This window comes from Culex quinquefasciatus, chromosome 1, assembly GCF_015732765.1.
Source record: "Culex quinquefasciatus strain JHB chromosome 1, VPISU_Cqui_1.0_pri_paternal, whole genome shotgun sequence".
Taxonomy (NCBI): domain Eukaryota; kingdom Metazoa; phylum Arthropoda; class Insecta; order Diptera; family Culicidae; genus Culex; species Culex quinquefasciatus.
In genome coordinates this window covers 98,703,215-98,712,428 of record NC_051861.1, presented here as the reverse complement: position 1 = coordinate 98,712,428, position 9,214 = coordinate 98,703,215, and the positions used below count along the sequence as shown (strand labels likewise).

The following is a 9,214-nucleotide window of genomic DNA, read 5'->3' as shown; positions in this document are numbered from 1 at the left end:
GGTTTATTTCCCGGGAAATGGGAATGTTTAGAATTTTATGCAAAATTATTGTTGTGTTGCCAATAATAAGAAAGAAACTTGATATTGTTATTACAATAAAATAAACTCAAGTACATTTAGTCATAAGTAAAACATTGAGTCATGGTTGTTAAGCAATTACAGCTCAAATCTCTCCGATTTCAATGAAACTTTGTAGACATGTTATCCTAGGCATATACAAGCCATTGTTCTCGAAAATAACATTTGAGAAGGGCGTAAGTTATTTAAATATTTTTGTCTTTCGCAATTTAAAAATTACTGTATCTCGAAGCTGTTGCATCGTATCAAAAAGTAATCAAAGACAATGAGATTTTTTGATTTTTATGTTTAAAAGTTAAATTCACGATTTTTCTTCGTTCAATTTTTTTGAGAAAATAGCCTTAGTTGTTACAACAAGACAGACAAAAAAATGCAGGATGATATGTCTCTCCTAAAAAAATACAAAAATCATTTACTAAAACTATTTTTTTTGAAAAGTGGTACATCAAAATGTTTAAAAACCCGATAGTGAGAATCGATTTCTCAGACAATTTTACATAAAAGTGACCATTGTCCTTTGTCCAATCCTTGTGAAGTTACAGGGGTTTTAGAAATAAAAATGTCGAAAAATTAGGATTTTTGGTGGTTTTTGGCATTTTCTATATGACAGACTTGATTCTTCAGTCTCGTAAATATTTTTGCCGGAATGCTCGTCCAATTTCCCATAAGTTCTCCTTTGACAACCTTTCAATTGGATGTATGGGCTTACAGATATAAGTTTAACTACAATGTTCATAACTGAAAATAGAACATTTTTTTCAGTGTGGTAGAAACCTGAATAAAAAATAAGCTTACGAAAATATTGAAACGAGTCAAATAAAAAAGCTGTCAAAGGCAAACATATGGGAAATTGGACGAGCTTTCCGGTAAAAATATTTACGAGACTGTAAAATCATGTCTGTCATATAGAAAATGCCAAAAATCACCAAATATCCTATTTTTTCGACATTTTTATTTTTAAAACCGCTGTATCTTCACAAGGATTAGACATAGGACTATGGTCAATATGGAGACTTTTATGTAAAATTGACTGGGAAATCGATTTCCACTATCGATTTTTAAAAATTTGGACGTTAAGACCACTTAAAAAAACAGTTCCAGTAAATGATTTTTGTATTTTTTAAGGTGAGTTGCTCCATCTTGCATTTTTTGTCAGTCTTTTTGTAACATTTTAGGCTATTTCCTCAAAATTTTTACACGAAAAAAAATCATGAAGTTGCCTTCAAATTTAAATTTTAAACTTAAAAATCAAAAATTCTCATAGAACTGGCGTGTATTTTTATTTCAGTGTATTTTTTTAGAAAGCCCGTCCAATTTCCTACAAGTTTGTCTTTGACCACTTTTTGATACAATGCAACGGCTTCGAGATACAGTAATTTATAAAATGCAAAATACAAAAATATTTAAATAAGTTACGCTCTTCTCAAATGTTATTCTCGAGTTCTATTGGCTCCATATACACATAAATGACTTATATAGGCCTAGGATAACATGTGTTTCATTGAAATCGGAGAGGGTCGGGTACAAAAGTACCAGAAAAAGTCCTGATTTGAGCTGGAATTGCTCTATGTTCAACCTTCAAAAATTACACCATCCAAATTTACATATTTTTTTATTGAGTAGTTATCATCAACAAAAAATATGTTTTGACGTTCATAAAAAAAAACGTAGTGAGCATCACTCTCCTTTCTCACTACTACACTTGCAAGTGTCACTTTTTGTAGATATGCAATGTGTGTATTCAAAGCGGAGTTAACAATGTTAATTGGTGCACAGATTGATTTTCGCGGAGCAGTTCGGGAACGTTTTTTTTTTTTGTGTGATTCGCCGCCTCTCTTTTTCGTGGGTGAAGAAAGTTCGCAAGCGAAAATAATCTTTTGGTGATTATTCCATCCCTGGTAGTAGATATAACATTTTTATTAGATTTTTGTTCAAATGGTAAAAACTAGCTTAAAGTTTTACATTTATGACAAAGAACGATACAAACCAGCATTGAAAAATAGTTTAACTCTTCTGTGAGTCAACTGTAAATATCATGTTGGAACAGTAAAATCATAAATCCGCATAACAAATTTCAAGATTATTCAGGTGAACACAGATAACGTGATCAAAAATTAATGTGGACAAATAAGGCCCTTAACTACTTGTTTAACTGTATATGTGAACAGGACGCCTATTTATTTGACCATTATCTTGCCTACACATTTTTTTGCAATTCAAAACCATTTGAAGAAATGAAAAACAATTGCACCTACGTCGAAAACCAAGATTGTTTACTTTTTACTCTTTGGTATGGCAGTCTTGGTATGATAGATTTGTGTTGGACAAAGCGATGGATAGGACACAGCACCCTCTTGATACTGGCATTTAAAAAATAATAATTTGACGTTTTCTGAATTCGCAAATTATGCAGAGGTTCAACGTAAAATTTACAATATAAACTTCCAAAAATATTTGTAGCGGCCTAAAATGATATAAAAATGTTTTGTAGGGTGAATTTAGATTATTTTTGAAAAATCATAAGCTTTAAAAAATTTACTACTCCCTGCATTTTTGGCCAATTATCCTTGTGGCTCAAAGGTCGCTTTTTTGGTTCCCTGAATTACATTTAACAAAAAAAAAAAAAAAACAAGTGGAAATATGTTTGTACGGAATTTTAAAAAGTTAAATAAAAATTATTTCACTCCAGCATACAAAAAATTACAAAAATTACTGCATGAAATTACCCCCTGCTTTTACTATTTCTGGAGTTTTTTTTTTAAACAAGGTCCAATAAACCAAATTTCCAGTTATTGCTTTTTGGGTGTTAATGAAACCGCATTGAGTCACGGGTATTCAAAAACACCCAAAAAGCAAATACTGAAAATTTGGTTTATTGGACCTTTTCAAAAAAAAAAACTCCAGATTTGATGTGACGATTTTGAGCGAATATGGTAAAGTTAAAAACATTGATATTAAAGACTAATGTTAGTAAGAAAATGATATTCAAACAAAAATGACTTACAAATTACTAGTACGGTTTTGCTTTTCGACAAAGTTGCAGAGCATTAAATTTCCTATGAGAATCTCACTTTTGCGAATATTTGTATGGAAACAGTGCCACCTGCTGATAAAATCCTAGACAAATTAGTTTCTCCATATATTTTTTTACTTTTCCCATACAAAGTTCACTTTTGGATATTAATGGTTAAATATTATTCTGTTTTGTTCATTTTTAGCTTAAAAGCATAAAATAGCCCAGGGGCCATTAGTAGGCTTAGTGATTTTTCACGCTCGAAAATAGCAAATTTCACGGGGACCTCAATTTCAAAACACAAAATTTCACGCAAATTTCGCGGAACGTGAAAAATGTTAAAATAACTCTGAAAATCTTTTGTTTAAATCACAGAAACTACTTTTTATGCTTCATTATATATTATTCTTCAATAAACTAAAAAAATCTTCACTAAATTTGAACGTGAAACAATAAAGTTTCCACCTAGTTTATGGATGAGCTCTTTTTATATTTTAAAACAAAATGTAGGGCATGCGTATAATCATTTATTGATCTTCATTTTTGATATTCAACTAATAAATCAAAAATGTTTCGCTGATTTGCTTCTGTTTTAGCAGTTTACATTTTATTTAATTTCATATCAAAGCAAGAATCAACAATCTTGTTCATCCAAAATGAGTGAAATAGTTTGAATTTTTTGCAACATTTAGTCCATTCAAAATATTTTTTAAGGATTTCATCTCTTCAGAAACAAAATTTTAAATCAATAGGCAAAAATAATATAATTTGTAACAAAATCAAAATTTTTATTTAAAATGAAAACAGCAAACAAAAAAAGGGGAATCATCCACCCAAATAATCAGATATCGCTAAAATTAAACAGAACTTAGAAAAAAATCTGACATGTTTTTAAAATGAGATTTCGAAGATAATAAATACTCTTCACTTAATTTTGGATAAAACAAAGCATACTTCTTTTTGAAATTTTAATGTTCAAACTAAATAGTAGTAAAATTTTTACTTTAGTTAAAAAATACTTCTAAATTTTGTTAGTTCCCAAAATCTGATAAATTTAAACAATTCTTCAAATGGTTCATATCATGCTTTTCAATTGAAAACTTATAAAATTTACATAAAAAAGTCTTTATAGTTGAAATATTGAAGATGTTTGAAGAAAAAAATGATCTTAGAAAATTTATAAATATCAAGAATTTCACACTATTCGCGGACGGTCATCAAATTTCACAAGGGTATTTTCACTCGCTTGATTCTACAGTAGATCTTTGAATTATTTTTATTCCTGTTTGAGTTTGATAAAATATTAAAAAAAATCGTTACAGTTTCACACAAACATAAAATTTCACGGGATTTCGCGGAAAAAGACAAATTTCGCGGATTTCACGCTGTCCGTGAAATCGTGAAATTTCACTAACCCTAGCCATTAGGTAAAATTTTTACCTCTTTAATATTTTCTTTTTATACCAGCACAAAAAAAAAATGGAACGATGTTTTTGATCCCAGAAATTACAAATTAGGTTAAATCAAGTTCTACCAAATTCTAAGACCATCTAGTCATCCTCAAAATCACTTATAAAACCGTTCCAACTTATTTGGAAATTTTAAGAAAATGGGCAATCATGTTCCTACCGAAATATTGACAAGAAAACTAGTTTCAATAGAGGGAAAATACAATCATTAGCCTGCCAAACAGAATGATTTTCCCCAGATTAAATATGTTCTACAAGATTAGGGCTGTTTAAATATTTTGTGTGTCCCAAATAAAAACTCCTCAACCATCATTAGTTATGTTACCACTTGACAAAGTCAATCATCCTTACAAATTACCAAGATAAACTACCCCACTTATGAACATTAGTTCGTTCTTCCCGACGTTCACACGGTCCAGCGAGACTCCTCTAATAACCGGTAAATGCGATTATGATCCATCATTTTCTTGACTTCCCACACCCAAAGTTCCTCTCGTCGCGCAAGGTAATGAAGTACGTACAACACACCCAATAACATCATCTTAGATTATGACAACACATCTAAGGAGGGGAGGGCGGGTTGGTGTAACATTTCTTTTCCTGTTTCCTCTACTCCATAGTCTAAGAAACTTTCGAAAGCCTACAAGACCAGCAAGCACGGTGGAAACAAATTGCTGACTTACACTGCACACACACACACGCACGGAGTAAAGTCCTCCTGCATGGCCATGGCCAGGTCCTTGTCGGAGCCAGAAGTGTACAACTGCGATGTGCTTTTCCCTTCAACAATCATCATCCATCAGTGTCGATGGTGGGCACAGCCCAAGGTCTCTTTGCGGGGGGGAGTGGTACAGGGTTGGGTCACTGTGGACCATGGTAAAAAAAAATCCGAAAAATAGAGTATTCTGAGAAAAAATATCGAGTTGAAAGATTATTATAATGTGCCATTAAAAAATTATGCAACTTAAAAACCCACCGCTTCTGTCATCATCATCGTGGTTGAAAATAAGTGCCTAAGCTCTTCCAGGACTTGCATCACTCTTGCGGGGGCTGGCACTTCCTTGTTGGAGCTTTTTTTTCTCTCTCTCTCTCTATTGAGGTTTTAAAAAAAGCATCAGCTCAAGAACATCGCGTCTGCTGCTACTCAGTTTTCGCGGCATGAGCCTTCCGTAACTAATGACTTTGTGCTGCCTCAACTTGGCCACTGCTGGGTTGCTCGTTTTGCGGGCAAAAGAGTACCGATTTATCTGTGTAACTAGCATGGATGCTGCAAAAAGGATTAGACTATTTTGTTGTGAAATGATCAAAAAGAAAACTATTCTGATGATTTTTATTAAATGACATTTTTTTGAATAAATAAACAGTTCGGAAAATAAGCGCGTCGGAACAAGTCCAGCTTTTTCGCTGGTTGCTAAGCAATTCTCTACGGAATCGGTCTTTTTTCTTAATTTTTTTTTTTGTTTTTTTTTTAATCCGACTGAAACTTCTTTGGTGCCTTCGGTATGCCCAAAGAAGCATTTTTGCATCATTAGTTTGTCCATAATTTAAAACATTCGGGAAATTTTCCGATCTTTTCGAAAACAATACTTTTAAATTTTCAAATCAAGACTAACATTTCAAAAGAGCCAAACATTAAATATTACGCCTTTTTGAAATTTTAGTCTTGATTTTATTTCCACCTAGCCTGAAGACAGCTCGAGTTATCCCGATTCACAAGGCCGGAAGCAAAACCGACGTCAACAACTACAGGCCGATATCGGTACTCTCGGTGCTCAGCAAGATCCTGGAACAACTCCTCGTGGGACGTATAACGGATTACCTTCTCAAAAAGAAGTTGTTATACACGCATCAGTACGGGTTCCGGACAGGATCCAGCACCTTAACAGCAGCTATCGAGCTCGTGGACGAGATCTACGAGGCCTTCGATGAACGCAAAATCGTGGGTGTCTGTTTCCTGGACCTCCGTAAAGCGTTCGATACCATCGGCATGGTCGAGAAGCTGCTCAAGAAGTTGGACTGCCATGGTGTTCGGGGGAATTCAAACGACCTGATCAAGGACTACCTAACTGACCGGAAACAGTACGTCGTAACGAATGGAGCATGCAGCGATGTCCGAGGGATGTCAGTCGGTGTACCCCAAGGGAGTAATCTGGGGCCGCTTCTCTTTCTGGTTTACATCAACGATTTATACAAGCTGAAACTCCATGGGAAGCCTCGCTTGTTTGCCGACGACACCTCTCTATCATATGTCGGTATTGAAGCTGACTCCATCGTTGAAAAAATGACGGAAGATTTGAACAAACTGCTTGGATACTTCGCTGAGAACGTGTTGTCCTTAAACTTGTCAAAAACCAACTTTATGCTGTTCCATACGCCTCACCGGACGTTAGACCCCTACAGAGAGCTGATCGTGAACAGCACAAGGATCGAGGAAGCTGAAACATTCAAATATCTCGGCCTCATCTTCGATAGACATCTGAAATGGACCCCTCACATCAAATGCCTGCAGAGAAGCCTCAGCTCTACGTGTGGTCTTCTATGGAAGGTGTCAAAGTACGTCCCAACAAAGCAATTGGTTGACATGTACCACGCGTTCGTCCAGTCGAAGCTGCAATATCTGGTGTCGATTTGGGGAAATGCTGCCAAGACCGCTCTAAAACCGCTGCAATCTACACAAAATCGTTGCTTGAAGGCTGTTTTCCGGAAACCCAGGCTCCATGCAACACTTGAACTCTTCAATGATGCTCCTCCATCAATTCTTCCTGTCCTGGCACTGCAGAGTCTTATCCAAGTGCACAACATGCTGTTCAAGCCAAAAGCCCACCACAATCAATCGCTCGAGAAAGTCAACCACAAATACACATTAAGAAGCAAAGGAAATCTAGTCCTCAAACGGCCTAGAACTGAAGCTGGAAAAACAACATTTGCATACCAAGCAAAAAAAGCGCATAATGCACTTCCTGCCAACATGAAATCTGAACGAAATTTTCAGAAATTCAAAGGCGAAGTGAAAGTCCTCATTAGAAGTCGTCTCTCCAGTTTCCTCATCTAATGCCAAATCCCACTCCCCGGTTACTCCTCAAATTCGATCCACCTTGCCCAGAAAGCAACCATGCAACAAAATAAATGCTTAGTGAGAAATCACATTGCCACCGATGATAAGCAAGTAGTGTCAACAAAACTTCCAACACCCCCTTAAAAGAGATGCTCAATCTCACTGGGGGTGTCAGTTGGTACCCTGCTAAACTTTTCGCAAAACCTGTGATTTAATCAAAACTAATGCATACATTGCATTCATCTGCTTATTTCGTTTCCGCCACCCACCGCCGCCAAGCCGCCACCGCCCACCGCCCGCCACCCACCGCTATCGACCGCCGCTCACCAGCCAACAAATCACCGAATATTTAGGCATATGTAAAAGTAGATTGATGTAAATTGTAAAATAATTGTAAAGATGCAAAAATAGCATAAGGTAAATCGAGCCTAACCTTACTCCAGTAAGGTAGGTGAATATTCCTAGCACACGCACCAAAATTGTGTAAGTTTGAATTAACAAAACAGTTTATTACAAACAACTATCACGGTTTATAAGCACCACAAACACATTTTAATATTTTAATAATCACCGTTTCTCGGTTCTACTAACATTTTGCCGATTTGACAAACAAGTTTGTTGTTTGAAACTAAACTCGTTTAAACGTGTAAGGAAAATTAACAGTGTATGTTTTTACTCCAACCTCAACATCAAGATGGCCGAAGTGAAAAAAGTGGAATTCTAAGGATTTTTACTGAATAGGTAAGTATCTAGTTAATTAGTTATTCGATTTATAATCAAACCTAATATTTTCCTTTTCTAGTAATTGTTCGTTCCATATAACTAGGCTGGTGGACTTTTTTCCAGGTATAATCAGGTAAAAGCTATGCCTTTTTTTGAGCAGTTTGATTTTTCAGAAGTTTCAGTTTCAGATAACTTTCTCCATGTCTCCAGCAGCTGATGTTTCTATTTGGTGTCCAGCGAAAATGCCTGTCAAATAAGTGTGGCCGGAACTCCCTGTGATGCATTTATATGAGTTGAAAATGTGGAAATAAATGTAATCAAAAGAAGCTTTTGTTTATATAAAGAAAACCAAGAAAAAGAAGAAAAGCCTACCCCGGTTTTTTATTTTCACAAAAATGATCCTTGAATCAACAATCACGTTTGTTAAATCATCCCAAATGTTTATTGTATTTACAAACATGTCAGGCCGTGGCAATGACAAACATGTTTGTTGAAACCACAAACATGTTAGGTTGAATTTGACAAACATGTTTGCCGGCTTTGAGACGACAATCGTGTTTAGCAGCTGTAACCAACATTTTGCCAAGTTCGCAATCAGATTTTTCTGCGTGCATGTATGCTGCGAAGTGCGAAATTCAGCTTTAATAAATAAAAAAAAATGAAAAAAAAAATTCGGAAAGATCGGAGACTTTCACGAATGTTTCATATTTAAACATTGAAAATCGGACAATCAGTTGCTGAGATATCAACGTCAGAAAATGGTGGGTTGTTTGGGTGAGACTTAGAAAACATAAATTTTCCTGCTTTTTAAACCTTTGCATGGCAATATCTCAGCAACTAAAGGTCGTATCAACAAAGTTCTAAAAAGCAAAATAT

At 35.1% G+C, this 9,214-nt stretch overlaps 1 long non-coding RNA gene across 1 annotated transcript; it reads left to right on the top strand.

Moving 5' to 3' along the window:
• Positions 1 to 8,108: 8,108 nt before the first annotated feature.
• On the top strand, positions 8,109 to 8,661 carry LOC119765256. The gene is made up of 2 exons (XR_005276600.1): positions 8,109 to 8,471; positions 8,527 to 8,661. It is a non-coding gene; the product is annotated as an uncharacterized LOC119765256 (long non-coding RNA).
• Positions 8,662 to 9,214: the final 553 nt, after the last annotated feature.